This window comes from Protopterus annectens, chromosome 8.part0 (assembly GCF_019279795.1).
Source record: "Protopterus annectens isolate FY-2018-M chromosome 8.part0, PAN1.0, whole genome shotgun sequence".
Classification (NCBI taxonomy): domain Eukaryota; kingdom Metazoa; phylum Chordata; order Ceratodontiformes; family Protopteridae; genus Protopterus; species Protopterus annectens.
The window spans coordinates 366,156,644-366,178,330 of record NC_056741.1 but is presented as its reverse complement, the minus strand read 5'-3'; the positions used below and the strand labels follow the sequence as shown (position 1 = coordinate 366,178,330).

The 21,687-nt window shown below is 39.4% G+C and overlaps 1 long non-coding RNA gene across 1 annotated transcript in view; it reads left to right on the top strand.

Moving 5' to 3' along the window:
* Window positions 1–19,721, top strand: part of LOC122808021 — a 57,400-nt gene extending 37,679 nt beyond the window's left edge. The window contains exons 2-3 of the long non-coding RNA XR_006365761.1: window positions 13,165–13,199; window positions 18,721–19,721. This is a non-coding gene — a long non-coding RNA (uncharacterized LOC122808021). The remainder of the gene's footprint in view (window positions 1–13,164; window positions 13,200–18,720) is intronic.
* Window positions 19,722–21,687: the final 1,966 nt, after the last annotated feature.

Genomic DNA, 21,687 nt, shown 5'->3' with positions numbered 1-21,687 from the left:
TGGAATATGCAGCATGTGTTGTGTAGTAATAGTTGCCAAAAGGGACATTTATCATACACATGGAATTCCACACACTACTCCTCCACACAGTGTCACACACACACTGAGCACTTGCAGGATTCAAACCCCTACCTAAATATGTTATGACACTTGTTAGAGATGCAGTACCAGAGTGCGCTATTCACATTACTGGGTATATTTCTGCTCCTGACATATGTATAGTGTGCTGACATCATTATGGATGAAGAGGCATGTACATCTGTGACTATCCATGAGTACAGGTGAGAGCATATCTATGCATTAACTTTGCACAGGCACAGTGGCCTACTGTACTGTGGTGGCAGACGCCAAATACACTGTGGATAGCCTTCTGTATTCCCTAGGGACAACAGTCAGGTATTGCACTCTATGGCCATATGTTTACCTGTCAGATGCAAGTATCTGTTGCTCATGTACTGTTTGTGGGTCTTTATTGCCATAGCCTTCCCTAGCTCTATAAACAAAATGTGTACTGTGGGAGATGTTTGCATATGAGTGGAATCCAGTACTTTACTTATGTCTCTGTTGTAACTTCACTGTGTGCACTGGGCAGATGTCTGTATTGCGGGAGGTTCCTGTGTTAACACATAGAAATGCCAGATATGTGTGTGCAACTGCTGAACTGTGACATGGCCTAAGTGTGTGAGCATGCCCAGTTCGCAGTTTGTATGGCTTCTTGACTGCCACATCTCATTTATCTAAGTGTGCGAGCATGACCAGTGTGATCTTTCCTTATGTTGGGATCTGTGGACCACCACATTTCTGTTTGTGTGTGGACGCCATCTATATATCACATGTACAGTTGAGTGTTGGACATCAGGTTGTGTTCTTACTGCTCAACTGCTATGTGTCTGAACCTAACAGGCATTATGCTGTGCCTGCAGGGTCACCATGGGATAGTTTGCATACAGTTGTCATCATCCTTTCCTGCTGACCAAACAGTTGTATTGTTGTATAGTGTACTGGTGCAGAACTTTCACTGTGGTGGACAGTATAATCGGTTTCAGTCCTATCACTGTGTGCAATGTTTATAGTGAGCACGCCAGACTGGTTGAGGGCCAGTTGTGCAGATATGACCATGTTGCATTTTGTTCAGATATGGACAGCTTAGTACATGATTGTCCAACATTGTTAATGTATTCCACAACTTGTGTGGACAGTGACAAACAATGGCCATGTGCCCTAGTCCATTTGTAATGCTAGTCAGAAAGTGTTTGTCCTTCAACACACATTTACTGGTGTTTGCCATGACATATGTCACGGTTAGTGTGCTGTGCCTCTGTCTACCCATGACATACAGGTGATATCCAGGGTACACCTACCATCTCCCATCCAGTCATCATGATTCCTCTGGATGACAGTCACTGAGGGACTCCCTGGATATCCTGTAGTGGGAGTTTAGTCATGAGTGGAGTGAGCTTCTGGGTTATGGACCAATCAGTACAGCATGTCCTGTTTATGTCTGTGCTGGGGTTCAGGCCTGTCAGCTGCATAGGTCACCAGCATTCAGTGTTTACATGGTGCCAAATGTCCATTGATACCAGGTTGGTCATGGCTCTATACATCAGGCACAGTTCACCTCCAGCCAGGCAGTATGGCACTGTGTGGAGCTGCAGTTCCTTTACTCAGGCGACACATGGCATCTGTTACAGCTCTGCGATCCTCCTGGTGGGGCATTTGTGTGGTCTTTCCAGTTGCTGCAGGTGTCTGCTATGGTACATCCCTGAAGGGACATTGTACACACTTGTGAGGCTGCTGATGGATGATTGGAGAGGCACATTGACCTACCCTAACCAAGCTGTGCTTACCTTCATGATTAGGTGGGTATATGGTATGTTTCTGTAACCACTACAGACACATGGTTGTCACATGCAGGATATCTATCACCTTGTGTCCCTAGGTCTCTTATTGCTCCTGATGTACTTACTGGGTAAACATCTATGTGGTAATTTCTGGCCATGTACTGTGTTTCCACAGGGATTGACTATACACTATTCTGCATTTAGCTTGTTGACATGGCTGTGGCACCACTTGTGTGTTTCTATGTGTGCCTTTTGTAGGTTGCTTGTGTCAGTTGGAGGGTCCGATATGGTGTCCAGTTTGTAGTCCTCTGCAAACCTGTTCAGACAGAGTCCTTCCATGTTGGCCTGTACCTATGTGACATATATAGCATACAAGAGAGGTCCCAGGACCATGCCTTGTGGGATGCCAGTTGTACCTGGTTTGCAGTCTGCCATGGCTACAGCATGTCTGCCAGGTCAGTTCTGTCCTTGAGCTGGTTTGCAACCCATCTACTTGCATAGGGTTTTATAGTTAGGCTGGTGAGCTTATCTCTACCGCCAACTAGGGTATTGTATGGAAGGGTTTAGCAAGGTCCAGATAGGCTGTGTGATCAACATTCCCCACATCACTGGGCTTGGTGCATGTTTCACATGAGTCAGATATGTGTACGGGGCAGGATCTGTCCTATGACAGCCACACTGGGTAGGGTCCAATGTCTGTAGGTACCCAATCTTGTTATTCATGGGTTCCATGATCATCCTCTCCATTACTTTGCCAACCTAGATAGTCGGGGTTGAGGGGTGATAGTTTGCAGTATCCATTCGGGCACCCCCTTTGTGGTGTGGGACCACTGTTGCTGTACACCGCTCTTTGGGTACATATCCTGTGGTAGGACTGATAGTGCACAGTAATGATATTTGCTGTTCCATTCTTCTTAAAGTACTTGTTGGACACAACCCAGGACACCATCTGGTACCATTGATGCTGTGTGCTCTGCTTTGTGGATGCTGGCTGTTACCTCAGCATCTGCAATGTTGGGGGGCCAGCACTCTCCTGGGGTAGATATTTGGCAATTAGGTGCTGGTGGGGAGGTTGGAAGGAATCTGTTTTGTAGGCTGTTGGCAATGTGTGTGGGTTTGGTGTATTGTTTGTGATATTAGAGTGCTGCAGAGCATATCTCTGGATTATCACCATGGTTCCTACCATCAGGTAGGACAGCTGTGTGATAATCCTTTGTGTCCTGCACAAGTTGTATCATCATAGGTTCATAGGTTCATACTAGGCTATCTGCCCTGGCCTTGTTTGAGCACGGACAGACTGTGTGTGGGTCTCAACACCCCTTGCAATGTGCATCTTATGCCCACGTAGGGTTTACTTTCCTAGATGTGACACAGGGATGGCCCCCAGTGTACACCTACTATCTCCCATGCACTTCAACAGATTTCTCTTGTTGAGTTTGTGTTTGGAGCTCAGCCTATCATGGACTGGGATTCTGTTCCAGAGTGTCCTGGGCCTCTGGGCTATGGGTCTGTCCCTCCAGCACATCCTATTAATCTATGTGTAGAGGTTCAGATATCTCACTGTGGTGTGTCTGCTGGATTTGGCGTTTCTGCAGTGGAGCATGTCCATTCATTCTGGATTGGACATGGCCTTGTACATCAGGCATACATCACCTCTGACTGTGCAGTATGCTTCTGAATTGGGCTGTGGTTTCTTCAGCCAGGCTGCAGATGTCCAATGTTTGGACCCTTTATCCTGTTGGTGGGGTACATTTGGGGTCTTTCTGACTGCTGCATGTGTAAGGTAAGGTACATCTGAACTGGGGCATAGTTGTCACGTATGGGCCTGATAAGGGAAGGGTATGGGGGCACAATGACCTCTGTAGCTCTACATGTGCATCCTTTCATATTAAGGTGGGCAATATAGCAGGTCTTCCTGGCCACTTTGGCAATGTGAGTGTCACATGACAGGTTACCGTCCACTTGTGTCCCTAGGTCCATGATTACTTCTTCCATACATAATGGATTGCCACCTATGTCATACTTTGTGTGTGCCTTGTTTGATATTTCTTGAGACATTCATACTCTGAAGTGTCTTCAGGAAGGCTGGCTGGGGTACCTGGGTTTGTGTGTGGGGTCTGTAGCAGGCTTCAAACAGGTACACAGTTTGAGACAGTGTTACATGCCCGTGGATAGTCCATGCTGCTTCTTGCTGTGGTACCAACCTGGGGGTGTGGTTATTCTTGATAATTACTGGTAGCCACACTCCTATTGTCATGTGTTCCGTGTTTTGGAGCTGTAAAGCATGGTATGAGGCATAACCTGGTAGTATTAGGGTGCTCTTCTGGGCCTTGCCCAGGTTTCTGTTACAGAACACATATTACCATTCTCCATGCTGTGGTGGGTTTGGTCGGCATGCACCTTGCAGGTTAGACTTCTGGCATTGGGTAGCATTATGTCCAGGTTATTATCCCTTGTGCTACCTATGTTGGTGGGTTTGTGTTTCCAGACTTACCTATTCCAGGCACAGTGGGGGTGACAGCATCCTTTGCCAGTATCTACACAGCCAGGTGTGCTGGGTGCATGCCATCCCTAGCAGGTGGGGCATCATGTCTTGCTCGGCATGTCAGCCCAGGCTGTCAGCCATGTGTTCCCCCTTGCTAACAGCAATACCTCAGCCAATTATTGTACTTGATCTTGTTGTCTTCATAGTGTGGCATCATGCTTGGTGAGGGTGAGATGTTAGGTTGGGTCTTCATGTTTGCATATACTAGATGGTGTTACATTGCTTAACACATGGTAATCATGCCTCAGGTGGTGCTGCAGGGCTGCCTCTATCGGATGCACATACTACACTTCCTGTACATGTTTGAGAGCAGGTTATGTCATGTTAGGCATCCCTGTTACTATATGAGTGAGTCAGAGAGGGGTATCATTCCTAGGGTTCCTACTGAGCCAGTGTATGTGCTATGCGTTGCCTCTTTGCCAAGGCCAGGGCATACTGGGCACGCCTCCTTCTGCCTACTGGGGCAGGCTCAGGTTGTTCCTCCTCCAAGTCACTCTCTGCCTGTAATGGCCTTGGCAATGGTGGCGGGCTGTTTGTCCTGGCCCTATGCTGGTCCTGCTGCAACTGTTTTTGCAGGATCATATTATGTAGCATAGCACATACCATGACAATTTGGGTACATGTAGTTGGTGAGTACTGCAAGGCTCCACCAGATGTGTGCAGGCACCGGAACCATGACTTGAGCAGCCCAAACACACGCTCTATTACATTACGTGTTTGTGCGTGTGCCTCATTATGGTGTTCCTGTTCAGGTGTGTGTGCATTTCTGATGGGTGTCATCAGCCATGGCTCCAGTGCATAACCTGCATCCCCCACTAGGTGACCATGTGGGATGTCCCCATTGGCAAATGTCTGGTACAGCTGCATCAAATGCCAGATATGGGAATCATGGTAGCTCCCAGGGCAGCCAGCACACACATTCATTATTATGTCCTGGGCATCACACACAACCTGGCAGTTGATGGAGGGGAAGCCCTTGTGGTTAATGTAGGCCCTACCCCGCTCACCGGCTGGTGCCTTGATGCGTATGTGCGTGCAGTCTATTGCACCCACTACCTCAGGGTATTCCGCTATTTGCTGGAAGAGATGCATATTGCTGGCCAGTACCTCATGGGCATTGGGGAAATATACGTGCTCACCAACATGTGCTGACATGGCATCCAGGAACTGGTGCAGTACCCTGGAGGCTGATGCCTGTGATATCCCCATCATATCACCAGTTGGTCTCTGGAAGGTACCTGTTGCTAGTATTCTTAGACCAACACATACCTTGGTTTCCACTGGGATGGGTTCCCCTCTGTTGGTTCTGTGTGTGAGGCGTGGCCTGCACAGCTCAACAATTTGCTGCAGGAGGTCTCCGTCCACTTTATAGTGCTCCACTACCTCCAGCTCATGTAACCCCTGGTAGGTGACCCTGGGCCTGTACACTCTTCTCCGTCTCCTCACTGTGGGTTGTCTGGCAGCATTTCCATTGTCACCACCCTCAGCAAGTCTCCTATGTCTCCTTATGACAGCTATGGCAGCCCCTAGCATGTTTGGTCTGAGTGCAGCTTTTTCAGTTTTCACTTCTACTAGCTTACTCCTGTCTTGCAGTGTCTCTTGAGAGAAACATACTGCAATGCTGTTTGCAGTGTTTTAAGTGCTGGTCTGGGCTTGTATTCTGCCTGTGTAATTGCCTGCTTCTAATTGTTTTCACCTGCTACCTCTACAGGTATTCCCTGCTAGTTTCCTACTATTTCTTCTGCTTCCTTTTCCTCTCTGTTTCCTCAGGGGGAGCAGCGCGCATACCAGCGAAAACACGCTCACAGTGGCTACCACGCGCGCACACATGCTTACACGGACTAGAATCTGCTTATTCGGGTTAAAACACGCACACACAAGCGCAAACAGGTTTACAGATCTTTAAACAGGCACCTACATGCTTACTCTGCTATACACGCGCACACTCTGTCTTACTCGCTGCTGCCAGTGCACACACACGCACATGCACGTACAGCAAGAAACTTTGGTGTTGGCCACAGTGTACACCTTCCATTTCCTGACTTTCCCATGCTTATCTGTTGACACTTCTCTTTTTCTGCTGTGAGATTGATATGTTTCATATACCACTTTGCTCCAATGAGCTTGATTTCTTCCTGACATTCCCCCCTGTGATGTCACCTATCTCCTACTCTGTTACTCCCCCTTATCTAACTCTTACACTACACGGACTGTGCTAATTTGCTATGTGACAGTGTGATTCACTATCCTACCATTCATTTACATAGGATTGCCTACTAATGCTTAGTTACATGTCTTACACTCAGCTTCCCCCCTTAGCAACCACTAAACGGTGGCCATGTTGTTTCTGGTCTGCTAGTCCCTGCATCGCAAATCCATGCATTACATAAAACCCACATTTGTGGGTTTCAAACCTTTATTTTTCAGTTTGATATAGTGCAGCCCGTTTGCGCGGTGCTGCGCTGCGTTTAAACATCGCAGATCTCCGAAAAAAAATATATTTTTTTTTCATGTTTGCATCGGGTTACCATGCCAATGGCCACATATTTGGCCATTGGCATGCTGACTGCAACATTTGCACACTTTATTTGGAGCTGTCATGGCTCTGTTGTGTTATTTGCAGTAACATACTCAGTTGTCAACTGAGTACATTTCTGCAACTAACACAACTCTTACACAGGCTGGTTTCAGCTTTGTGGATCACTAATCTACCTCATTTGCATGCCTTTCGGCTGCAAGTGGGGTGATTAGCATATCCACACCCTGCCCGTGTAAGAGTCGTTTTAGCTGTCTCTTACACGGGATTTCGGGCTGTTCCTGGATCGCGATGGCTGCATGGAGTCTTACATGGCTCTTAGACTCCGTGCAAGCCATCGTGAATCCTGCCCATAGTTTTGACTGCTGCCTCCTCTTCAGTGCTGTTTCCAGACACTCAGAAAGTGTTATCTTCTAAGTCCAGTCATTGTGGTTTGCACACCCACTTTCATTTCCACGTTGATGATGGGTGAGAAGTATGTAATGAGTAAGAAGAAATTAATTTCCTATTTCTTCCTTGGTGTGAAGTACCATGATATCTGCAACATTATTATTCGCAATATTTTTTTATGAGACTGAGATTACACCAGGGGGACCTCTCTGTTGATAGGCAATCAAAAACTAAACCATTAATCTATGGTAAAAGGGTATTTTAGATAAGTCATTTTAAATTCATAAGCACGAGACAGACCTTCAGAGAAATCAACAAGTGTGAGAATGGTTCACTCAGGAAGTCTATCAGCCAAGTTGCAACACATTTGCAGGTACAACAGACCAAAAAGTACTGCAGACATAGAGTTGCAGAATACAAGACAAAAATACCTAAGTGGCTGACAAACTACTCTAGGTTTTATTACTGTTAAATGCCAAATATACATACATAATAAATTAAAAGATTTATTATAACTGACAACATAATAAATTAAAAGATTTATTATAACTGGAGTATTTATTCAGTTTGTTAACCAAGTAGACCTACTAGGCACAAGTCTTTTTTTCAGGAACAGCCCGGGAGCATTACCTACTTAACCGACTTGTTCAGAGTCATGCAATGAGGAAATGGAAACTGTAGGAATCAAACCTTGGTCAACAGGTTGATGTTCATTTAGCAGCTCATAGCTTTAATGCTCTTCTGTAAACTGTCAGACATTACTATAGTAATAATGTAAAGTATTTATTCAGGTATAGCTAACATTTAGTTGCTATATCTATCTATTGTGCATGACTTGGTTTTCAAGCAGTCTGTAGTGTATTACTACCTTTAAAAAAAAAAACTTATAAGAAAAAAATGGTTCTGATTTAAACACATACAAAACCAGAAAGAAAACAGTAATTTTCTTAGATAAAGTTGGACTGATCATGGCGCAGCTTCTTATTATCTGTACTCCTACAAAATAAAGCATGATGACATTAACGGGAAGGAATTTGTGTAGCAACTTCAGACTCAGGTATGTTATCAGAGGATATAAGGCTTGAACTAGAAATTAACTGCCTCCACTTCTATGACTGAAAGCCCATGATGGAAGCCATATTCATTTTGTAAGTACAAAATGAAATACCACTATAGAAAACCAAAAAAATGTCACTGGCCAAGAACCAAACTGTTAATACAGCCACAGCCACAGGCAAAAATAAAAATCCAATAGCGTAGAAACAATTTATTACCGCTTTCGTCAGAAGACTTCATCAGAATACATTATTACAAAAAAATCCCTGCCTTAAATAACACTTTAATTATCCAATTTAACAATTAATTAAAAACACTAAAATCTCTTAAAGAGCACTTACATATTATATAAACAACAATTCAGTGTTGTCCTTATTAATACATAATTTGCCATTTTTTAAAAAACATTTAATATTGACCATTCCATTTAAACCCGGAGGTTTATCAGATTTTAAACGAATCTGCCACATAGCTTCCCTCTGTTCCACAAAATTTCTAAAATCTCCCCCCCTTGCATCACTTTTACACACCTCAAGAACAGAAAATAGAAACTTTTTAAAATTGTTACATGTTACAGAGTGTTTAAACAATGCATTCTTTTCATCGTGCCTTTTAATGTCGTATAGGTGCTCACGTATACGTGTTTTTAAGCTCCTCGTCGTCATTCCGACGTAAAAAGCTGGGCATGTACTACATAGCCCAATATATACCACACCTGCTGTATTGCAATCTACATATTGGGGTACTTGAAAAGTCTTATCAATGCTGTCAATGATAATTAATGGTCCTACTGATAAGAATCTACAGGTATTGCAATGATGACAAGGAAAAACACCCTTGGTCTTCATTCTATTGTTTACTAATGGTGTTTTGTTTGTTTCAAATGCTTTTTTGATATCAAATGTATTTCTAAAAACAAAAACAGGTTTATCACCTAATACCTTTGAAATGTCTCTATTTCCTTGTATAATTTTCCAATTCTTTTGAATCACATTCTTTATAGCCAACCCATCAATACTCATGCCCAGGGAGCATATTGGACCTGTAATGTTAACTTCAGAGACACCATTTGTGTTTGTCACTTGTTGTGATGTGTCAACATGATTATTTAAAATGGCAGGATAAGAAATACTTCTCCTGCTCATGATGGTAGTGATGGTATCATCTAACATAGTACCGGGATATCCCCTCTCTAAAAACAATTTTTTAATGAACAAAATTTCATTGTTTAAGTCATTGTCAGATGATGTCATACGGCAGGCTCTTATCATCTGTCCCTTAGGAATGTTTTTGATTGTGTGTTTCTGGTGGGCGCTGTTAAAATGTAAATAGTTGTTAGTAAAACTCTTTTTACGGTATATTTTTCTGTTAAATTTATTTTCTGATAAGTCCCATCTTAGTGAAACATCTAAAAAATCAACTGTCAAACCAGAGTTCCCAAGTTTAAATTTTAAAAAACTATCCTGTTTATTAACTTCGTTAACAAAGTCACGTACCGTGTCATTGTCACCTTTTATAACAAAAAACAAGTCATCAACAAACCTAAGATATACTTGAATATCATATGTGGTCATTAAAGGTCTTAAAAAGAACTCCTCCCACCAAGTCATCACCAAATTGGCATATGAAGGAGCTGCAGAGGACCCCATGGCCACTCCTCTTTTTTGTCTGTAGTAACAATCCCCAAATATAAAATAATTATTGTAGAGTAGAATTTCTAAAAATCTACAAATGGTAGAAATTTGTCCAGAGTTGAAATCGTGGCTTTTAGCTAACAATAATCGAATGGCATCAACCCCCTCTTCATGGGGTATACATGTGTATAGGGATTCTACATCTAGTGTGAACATGATGTGTTTATTAAAATCAAAAACCCCTTTGGTAGCAAAATTGTTCATCCTATTCAAAAAGTGCCAAGAATCTTTAATAAATGATTCCTGTCTGGACACCAGAGGTCCCAAGGTGGCGTCAAGGACCAATGATATCCCCTCAGTGACCGAATGGGGAGAGGACACTATGGGTCTGAAGGGGGGGTCCAACAGATTTTTGTGTGTTTTGGGAATACCAAATAAAATTCCAATTCTAGGCTTCTCTATCACACAAAATTCATATACTTCTGTGTTGATTTCGTTGTTCATTAAAGCATCATACAGTAAAGAATGAATGAAAGCTTCTTTCTTCTTAATAAAAAATGGTGTTACCAATTCATATTCATCAGGATTCTTTAGTAAACTCATCATTTTATCATTGTACTGTAATTGGGTCATAATAACAATATTACCACCCTTGTCGCTTTTCATAAAGCGTAGAGTTTTATTCCTGTCACGCAGTGCATTAAATGCTTTTCTTTCATTAACACTCGTATTGTGCTTTTGTTTAAATTTCTGATAGAAAATATTATCAAGATCATTAACACATGCCTCCTCAAATATTTTAACTGTGTGTGTTAAAGGTGGATTATAGGTGGAAGGTTTTACTAAAGAACTGTTTTTCCCAAAATCTACGTCATTTAGAATATAGGACAAATTTATTTTCCTGGAAAATTTCTTAATGTCCAAAACAGTATTACCGTAATCTGCTTTAACAGTGGGAACAAAATTCAGACCTAATCTTAACACATTTAATTCCTCTTCTGTAAAAATACAGTCAGTGAGATTTATTATGTCAAAATTAGACTTGACATGGTCATTGTCCACTTCATAATTTAATTCTCTTCCTCGGAGGACTGAGAACTCAGAAAAGTTCTGCTCCTGGTCAGCATGGCTTTCTTGCTGCTTTGAATTCTTTTTCCTAAAAAAGCAGGATCTCCTGGATTTACAGTATCAATACTGGAGTTACCAACAGTTTTTCCAGCATTAGTATCAGTCCCTTTGTTAATCACATCAACCCCCAGTGTCGCCGAAAGAATGGCTAACTGTATCGTGACCTGTATCCACTGGTTTAGCAGTGGAGCCTTTGCGGTTACAAAACAAAGCATTTTCGCTGTTCATATCTAATGAAACGGTTTTGTTACTTGTGATAAATTCGTTGAACAAAGGCCTGTTGTTGCTTACATTACTATGAAAGTGTTTGTTTTTAAAGTAACTACCAGTAGCTCTAGATTTAAATTCCTTGTTTCCTGGAACGAAAAAATTGTAAGCGGAGTTGGTTTGATAACTCACAATATCGCGTTCCAGTTTGGAATGTTTGCGATTAGTAACTTCAAGAGAATGTTTATCAATATCAGCAACTAATTTGTCAAAGAAAACATTCTGATTTGAAACAGTACAAACATTTCTAAGTTGAATTTCTAAATCAGAAATTTCGTCCCTTAAAGCATTCATTTTAACAATATTATTGTCAGATAGTATCTTCAAGAATGCCATACCTGATTCACTAAGATGGGACTTATCAGAAAATAAATTTAACAGCAAAATATACCGTAAAAAGAGTTTTACTAACAACTATTTACATTTTAACAGCGCCCACCAGAAACACACAATCAAAAACATTCCTAAGGGACAGATGATAAGAGCCTGTCGTATGACATCATCTGACAATGACTTAAACAATGAAATTTTGTTCATTAAAAAATTGTTTTTAGAGAGGGGATATCCCGGTACTATGTTAGATGATATCATCACTACCATTATGAGCAGGAGAAGTATTTCTTATCCTGCCATTTTAAATAATCATGTTGACACATCACAACAAGTGACAAACACAAATGGCGTCTCTGAAGTTAACATTACAGGTCCAATATGCTCCCTGGGCATGAGTATTGATGGGTTGGCTATAAAGAATGTGATTCAAAAGAATTGGAAAATTATACAAGGAAATAGAGACATTTCAAAGGTATTAGGTGATAAACCTGTTTTTGTTTTTAGAAATACATTTGATATCAAAAAAGCATTTGAAACAAACAAAACACCATTAGTAAACAATAGAATGAAGACCAAGGGTGTTTTTCCTTGTCATCATTGCAATACCTGTAGATTCTTATCAGTAGGACCATTAATTATCATTGACAGCATTGATAAGACTTTTCAAGTACCCCAATATGTAGATTGCAATACAGCAGGTGTGGTATATATTGGGCTATGTAGTACATGCCCAGCTTTGATTACGTCCAGGAGCTTAAAACACGTGAGCACCTATACGACATTAAAAGGCACGATGAAAAGAATGCATTGTTTAAACACTCTGTAACATGTAACAATTTTAAAAAGTTTCTATTTTCTGTTCTTGAGGTGTGTAAAAGTGATGCAAGGGGGGGAGATTTTAGAAATTTTGTGGAACAGAGGGAAGCTATGTGGCAGATTCGTTTAAAATCTGATAAACCTCCGGGTTTAAATGGAATGGTCAATATTAAATGTTTTTTAAAAAATAGCAAATTATGTATTAATAAGGACAACACTGAATTGTTGTTTATATAATATGTAAGTGCTCTTTAAGAGATTTTAGTGTTTTTAATTAATTGTTAAATTGGATAATTAAAGTGTTATTTAAGGCAGGGATTTTTTTGTAATAATGTATTCTGATGAAGTCTTCTGACGAAAGCGGTAATAAATTGTTTCTACGCTATTGGATTTTTATTTTTGCCTGTGGCTGTGGCTGTATTAACAGTTTGGTTCTTGGCCAGTGACATTTTTTTGGTTTTCATTTTGTAAGTTGTGAACTTGGCAAACTAGGAGACTTTTCTCTGTTGTCTTTAAAAAGAATATGATTTCTGTTTTAATGTGTTTTTTTTTTAATAAGACAGTAATGTTTTGTGCGTGATTTTAACAAATTCTTCCTATTTTTTTTTCTTCTTATAGGACCTGGTGCTCCACCCTCGCATTCTCCAGAGACAGTATGTGTTATGTCTTTGAATATTTTAAAAAAGCAAACTGTACAATTTATATCTGTTCGAATGGCAGATGTTAAGTTGATGTATAGTATTCCATGGGCAGATAAAAATCTAATGTCCTAAGATAAATAGGTGCACATATCAATGACACTATATTTCTCAGGGATATTTTATTTATCAGCTAAACACTAAATAATCTTAAGTAAACTGTCTACTGTCACCTGCTTAAGCATATTTTGATTTGTGAAATAACTTTCTTAATTCTAGTCAGTATTAGATATTTGTTTGAAACAATATTATATGTGATATCCATCCATCCATCCATCCAACCATCCATCCATCCATCCATCCATCCATCCATCCATCCATCCATTTCCTCAATCTATTCCATCATATCCATCCATCAGTCCTCTTATCTGTCCAGATTCTTGTGCAGAGGGATGGATTCCTGACTGCAGCTCAAGTAATTAGAGGTCCCAGAACTGGAGGAGCCAGACGGGGGGGGGGAGCAGTGACGGGGCATGATCCACTTGCCTCTGCCAGGAGATGGAAGAGGGATATGAGTGTCTGAAGACACACTGGAATATTGTGATTTCTCTGATGAAGACTGCACAAACCACTTCCTGAGGTTCAGCAATGGTGATGGGAAAAGCAGCAGCCAGCAGCAGATAACAGTATATTATAGTAGCCACCTTTATAGGCAGTGTCTGCAATGTGGCATGTTGCAGCAACCCATGTCAATTATAGGAAGTACAGATAGCACATAACATGCCACCAACCCATAGTCCACCAAACTGTGGACTGTTTCTTTGTGGACTAAAAGTCTGTAAGAGATTTAGTCAAACTGTGTAATTCACAAACATAACTGAGGTGGATATATAGCATGTCCATTCCTGTGGGTAATAAAGAATGCACAGCCTTAACCATCTACACAGACCTTTCAGTGACCAAAAGGGAAGACAATAGGGATATCACTGGAAACATGCTTTTAAATCCTAAGCACGTTCCTTGACAATGTACTGCTACATGAGGAGTAGCATACCTAATTCCCCAGGGCTATAGAGGAGAGTACAGGTGTTTACTAGGCTAACGACCACAAAGGCCTTTTTAAGCCTTGCCATGCATCCCAAATCTCTGAGAAGTTCTGGTACTCTTGATAAATGTAAGCATGGGCCTGCGAGATGAACCATTTACAGGTTACCTGTGTCCATTAGAGAAATAGGTGCCAAACCAGGGATGAATTTCTGGTTTCCCATCCAATTGTCCAAGTTGCATTTGAATTGGGTTAGGGAGGAACTCTGCAGGTCTATACACACACAGATACAAAGTAAAGAGAGCAGGCCACATAAAATATGTTTTTATGCTGTGTATTATAGGTAATGCCACATGGTAGATGACTCCATCCACAACCCCTTGACCATGCAGGAAATGACCTATAATGCAGCCAGTGTAGAAATGTGAAGCATGGTGCAGTGTGTCCTTGGTCTATTAAAATGGAACATCAGTTATCTTTATGTCACAGGAGAGATACTGTAATACAGTCCAGACATCTGCAACAAGATTGTTGTTGTGTGTGCCATACTTCTCAAAAATAAATTGAATAAATAGATGAACCATCAGGTAAAATTATTATTAGGGCCTTCAATATCAATTGCAGCACAAGCAGAATGGTAGCGTGGAGAGTCAAGAGAGAAAAATGTAGTAGCAGTATCACTGCAGAGGCAAAGGTGGTCATTGTACATTTGCAACACTGACAAGGATATGGTGCCTGATGCATTAATATGGGTAATGACATTGATAAAATAAAATAAAATAAAATGGTACATGGGTTATCACACCTTGGCTAACCAGGCCATTACATGGACTGACCATGCTATGCTTCAGAGATCACCATGCTCACCACACAGGTAGAGTATGGTCAGTGAACAATCATTATCACTTTCAAAAGCTGGGAGACACAGTGGCGAGTAAATGCACTACAGTGATATGCAGTATGGTCATGAGAAGTGAACAGAGTAGCCATGTACTCTGACAGATCATGAGGCTCACATCCTCCAGTGTTGTGGTCAAGCTGCCATGATGTGATAGTTGGCAGTGTCCATGGGGCTAGCTTGAGTTATAAGGACTCAATGTGGTCTGTGGCAAAGTCGGTGTTGAACTTCAGAAATAAGCATGTTACCATCACACTCTATGCAGTGTGTTGATCCTGGTAAGTGTCATTACAAATGACCTGGTCAATGTATACAACTGGGGTGTCAGGCAAAGTGTCACAAGGCAGAAGAGAAGGGCATTACTATAGGAAAGTGTGCAGAACTTAATTAAGCATTTTCAATTTTCAGCCAGAGGTGTGTTGCAGTACATGATCTAGATGACATCCATAACATAGTTACATGTCCATTAGATATCATTAACCTCTTATCACACAGAGGTGTATCAATTTCACTGCATATCTCAGCTGGCATTAAAGATCCAGTCAATAAACAGACATTACTCAGAATGCAAGCTGTGCAAAGAACTGGAATATTTATTAATCCAAGAAGGTCTGCAAAGCATTTTATGTGGACAAAATGTGTAGAGAGGAATGCGTTTACATTACACAACATGCATTATACTATAAAATGTTGTTTAAACCTGTATCATTTTGTTAATCATTGTTTTAAATCTTTTTTCTTATAGGGGGTTTTTAGGTGGTTATGACAACCACTTAGTATTGAAAAGAGCAAGAAATAGATTGGGCTGAATGCTTACAATTTATCAGATATTTTAATGAACCCAAAGGTTTAAAATAGAACACTGAGATATGCCACAGATAACATATCTCAGTTGTCATGTGTTTTTTATTGACTAAATTATTATGAAACAAATATTTTATGGTTGCTAACTAATGATTTTAAAATCTAAATAATTGACCTGAATTAATAAAAAAAATATAAATATTTCTAGACAAACAATTACCAAAGTAAACCATTTTCATGGGGCCCATCAATTTGTTTCTTTTTGTTTGTTTATTGTATTGAACCAAAACATAAATCATTGTCTTACATTATGTGACCCTAAAAAAGAAAAAGTTAGAAACCTATAGTTGCCAGCCTCTAGTTTAACAATACGCAGGACATCATAACTGGAACATCACCAAGTAGATTTTGTCAGCACTGGCTATGGAGAAAATTAATGCTATTTTTTTCTTACTTTTTCCCTGTTCCCTGAGTTTGTGCATCCTGATTATTAGTATATGCACATTTCAGAGATGTGGGTGCTTGCCCGCATTAAACTGAATCTTTAATGATGATCTAATTTAGAGAATGATTGTCAACTTGAATTTCATGTGAATACAAATACATGACAAGATTATGATATTAAGACAAGGAGTATCCAAAGTGTCGTAATCTTGCTGAAAATGCATAAAACTGAGATCAGAAAGTCATGAATGAATATTTGTCTGATATTAGTTTCATATACATAGGCAAACTCTTGCATTTGCACACCATATGCTACTCATTATAATTTCCTCCAAAGTGACAACTACTTAGAAAAAGGCAAAAAACTTGGTTTTCATAAAAAATAATTCTCAATTTCTTAATTTTGGAGACTTTTGAATTAGAAAGCAGTATTTTAAAATCTTTGCATAAATTTCTCTGAATGAGGCACTTATGTTTAAGTAAAGGAGGTGTAGTTCCAATAGACTCCTTTAACTTGAAAGTAAATGCTGAAATGAAAACATAAATATTTCTGACTTCTCCAATGTTAACCTGAGGAAGATAGTACTTGGAGAATCACAGATTTTAAATGAATGCTGAAGTAAAGCAGATGAACTCTTACTGCAAATTCTGAACTAAAAAAATGATACAATAAAGCCCATAAATTAGACTACTAAAAATGAGCACATTTCTCATGATTTTTCAAACACAAAATACACTTTAAACAGACAATATAATCTGACCTGCTAAGGAGTACCTTATCGTTAGCACTGTATCAAAGTAAAATTAACAGTGTATTCCAAGGTGGCATATACAACCTGAGGAGTTAAGCAGATTGATTAATTATGATAATTAAAAACAGAGAGCTGCAGATATAGGATACAAATAATTTGCAGTGGGATTTAACAGTTAAAGTTAGGTCTAGACTGTTCAGATATAGCAATGTGGACATATTATTGTAATCAGAATATTGCAAGCTGCAAACATAATTAGATACAGTTCTGCTGGTAGTCCCTGATGAGAAGCAAATATAAATGTGACTATAGTAAAGAGGTAACATGTGAAGCACAACCCATTGGAATAAATACTTGAAACTTCATATCCAGTTTTTGGGAATTCTTCTTGTGAGCCTGTCAGTAGGTCAATGACAGGTTTGGGAAATGCCATTTTAGCAAAAATGTTTTGCCAAAAGCATTTCACCAACAGTAGATAATGCAATGTTCTCTACTGTTGTGCAGCCTCAGAGTAGGTATATTTAATTTGGAAGGGTGTCCTCTTAAATGGGGACTTCAGGGGGACTTGCTCCCTAAAAAAAAGGTTTATGATGAGTTTCATCAGACATGCTTTAGGTGAATTTAAGTGAAACAAGTTTTTGTTGTCAGGGAAAGAGGTGTCAGTTTATTAACATGATTCCTTTTTTTCAACCTTTGATGTCCCTGAGTTCACTGTTTGCAACTGAGAATGTTAATTTGGGGGTATAATACATTAAAGCAACAGTAGAGATATGAACTGATGGAATTATGTTGGTCCTCCAAATGGACTTTCTGAGTACTGAAGCATGAAAAAGTAACTTGCGAGAAACATTTTCAATAAAATTCAAAGTATGATTTTGCCTCCTTGGACCCCCATGTAGTAGGATATCCGCACACTACACATGCTTAGATATACCAGCTCCACAGTCAAAAAAGTGATGTAAAGGACAGATGCCATTGGCACTGATAGTCCATTTAAGTGAATTTATTTTATAGCATCAGACTCATTGAAGGTTTTTAGCCAACAAACAGGTTCTTAAATTGACTTGCACTACTAGATTCTAGAACAGACTAAATTTTTATTACTTCTCATCTCCTGCTTCATTGGCATTGTTTATGTGCATATATCTCTCTATACAAAGCAGTGACCAAAAAGGTCAAAGGTATCTGTTTCATTTGTTTATAATACTCATGTCCTAACATTACGGTTTATGGTAACGGAAAGGCCAGTAGCAAACATAATACTCCCAAATGCACTACATGCTTAAATTTGGGAAAGTAGTTGAAACAGTGATACTTATTCAATAACCATATATAAAAACCAATACAAATTAAAAGAAAACAAAGCATGATTTCAAATATGCAAACATACACTTAATGAATATATCAGTTACTATCCAACAGCAGACTTATGTTGATGATGCTTTTCCATACTCTTTAGGTGGATCCCCTTGTGCATGGACAGCTCAACATCATAAACTCAAATTATATTAATACAGCATAACATGTTTTACTCTTAGGCAAATGTTTGCCCTCAGTCCATTCATTAATATTTCCTTTTTATCTAACTCTTAGAAAAGTCCAGAAACTCATCCAAGTCAACCAATCTATGGCAGACATCCCAACAGTGATAAAGAAGGATTTAAACATGGACATCACTGATTGAAGTCTCAGAAGCCTACTGGTAAAGGAAATGGATTTGAACGTCGATATCCCTGATGGAATTCTCATAGGACTGCCAGTCTCCATCTAGGCAGCAAGCATCTTTGACAGTTGTCAGCCATTATACTGGGGAAAGTGATCAGTAGTTATTTTCCAAACAAAATAAATATTGTTGCTATCATATCAGTTATCATAGTTTGCATGTGTGCATTACAATGATCAGAAAAAAGGTACTGTGCTCATTGCACCTACAGATTTGCAAGCAGCATTTTGTGGTCAGCAATAGTGTTCATGGCCATGGAAAGTGCTTACAGGTATGAGCACTGAATGTAAACAAAACGGCTTATGTACAGGCAATGCTCACAAACGAGCATGAGTTGTAACCCAGACATATTATGGGCAAGCTTGTGGAAAGAATAAAGAAGAAGGGGAAGTGAAATGGGGAAGTTGTACACAAATTGTGTTATACTGCATAATTAATTAATATTGACGTAGAAATGTTTAAAGTGTACTCATATACTGCAGGCAAATGTGATGAAGTGTATGTGAAGCATTTCTGACATAAACCTGCAATATTAATTTAATAATTAATGCCAATGACAATACCACAGTTATTTACATAAATAAAATCAGACATGCTAATAAATAATAGAGATATAAAGTTGCAGTGCAAAAAAGGTGAGTGTAAAAGTGATATACATGTTTATTAAATGCTGAGTTGAGATAACAGTTACCAAGGACAGAAAGATACATTATTGGAATGCATGCACAGGCTGCAGTTATTGCATATGAGATGTATAAACAGGAAATCTATGTATGCAAACTGAAACCACTTCTGTATTCTTCACTTCAGCATGTATACACAAGAACAAAAGAACCTTACAGCTGTAATGTCAGGCACATAAGAAATGAACATGTTTTTGCAAAGAAAAAGACAGTGGCACAAATAGGAAAGGAGTTCTTCACCTAGGAGCATGTAATAGGCAAGCAAATGTATACTTATGGAAATGCTAAATTGTAATCTTGTAGCATAGAACATACATAAGTGACAAATGACAAGACAGATCAGATGACATGTTGTGAGTCTAGGTTTTCCATTGGTGATTTGCAAACAACTCTGACATCATAACACTGGACATGCTCACATGGAATTACAAGGAACAGTAACATAACAGCAATTCAACAGCAGCAACACAAAAGAAAATGTTGTAACACAGGACTGGTTATATTTTGTATGGTCTGGAAGCATGCTATATAGTAAAAAATGGTTATGCAATGTTTCATTTGCCATTTATACCTCTGAACTGTACAGATATTCACAGAATGTCCAGATTTTTGGCTCATATTTTTGGTCTGTTCCTCTTTTTTCCTGGCAAATCACTGGAATGATCTCAGGATTGATGTCACTAGATAATGACATACATTTGAGTTTCAGACTTCAAATACTTCAGAAAATGTATATTAAAACAAATCATGTTACTCTAGCAACTTTCTAAGGTTATAAGAGCAATATTTAACATATGCCCCTATTTGTACCCCCATTTTGTCAAGCTTTGTCCAGATTTTTTGCATTAACAGGTTGAGAGGTATTTTAACTCTATAATGTGGCAAAAACAATTGCAGTAAAAAAGACATGCCCGAATGAAGACATGCAATATAGAACATAATTATCTTGTGAATAGGTAATGCATGTGAGCAATGAATGATGTAAGAAACATTTGCATCATGTCACTGAATTAAGTGTGTGTGTGTTAAGATAGGAGTTACAAATATAGTATGATAAATCAGATTTAGTCAGACTACTAGAAGGGAGCTACACATGTTACAGTCCACACAACAGTGAGCATTGCAATATCAATGCTTCATTAACAAGGAAGCTGGCACCATCATGTAGGACTCACACTTTTTCAGAATTCAAGCAAAGTCTACCTGTGTGGGTGTGCAATACAACCCAGCACTTGATGCACATGTTACAGAAGCACCCACAGCATGAAATGCCCTGGATAACTATTTCACTGCCATTCAGTCACAACCTGTGATGATATATCATGCTCTAACATAAAAATGTATAACAATAAATGGATCCAATGGTGTTTATGGTAATGCCAAGACATTCATATAATGTTGCCCCTTTCAGGAACTGATCAGCAAGCTTTGAAACCCTATTGAAATAATGATGTGGATCAACCACAAGCACCACATAGGATTGAGCCAGGGACCTTTAGATCTTCAGTCAAATGCTCTCCAAACTGAGCGATTTTGGACCAGGGGGAGACAGCATCATCACACTATTGCAAATGTCCACCTATGCTAACTTATTACATCAGAAGTATGTATGGTAAACAATCTCTGAAATTAAAGGGATAGTGGAGGCGCATCCCACTGTAAATGTGTACATTGTAACTGTGGTAGAGGCCTTTCATGCTTTACAGTATAAGGCCCAAGAATGCTAACTGGCACTGAATGTAGGTGTTGAACACCTGAGCATTTGATAACAGAAAATACATGATATTGTACAAGATGAATGCACCACTGTAGAAGTGTCACTACAATTGTGAGATATGTCATTATGCGAAAGCATTATATCATGTTATTGTAGCAAGGGATATGTGTGTCTGTAGTTGCTGTACTAAGTCAACAACGGACAGCATGTTGTCTCTTTACCTAGTGCCAGAGGATAACACTTCCTACATATGTTATGTAAGGAAAATGTAATCACATGTCATCATATTGTTGCCTGCAGTATATGAGTACATGTATTACTCTGAATAAAACATTGCTATGACACAAATTATCATAGCTTTTTTGTAAGAAAGATCAACATCTATACATGTACACAACAAATGTGTTTGACAACAGTGTTAGGTGCATGAACAATCA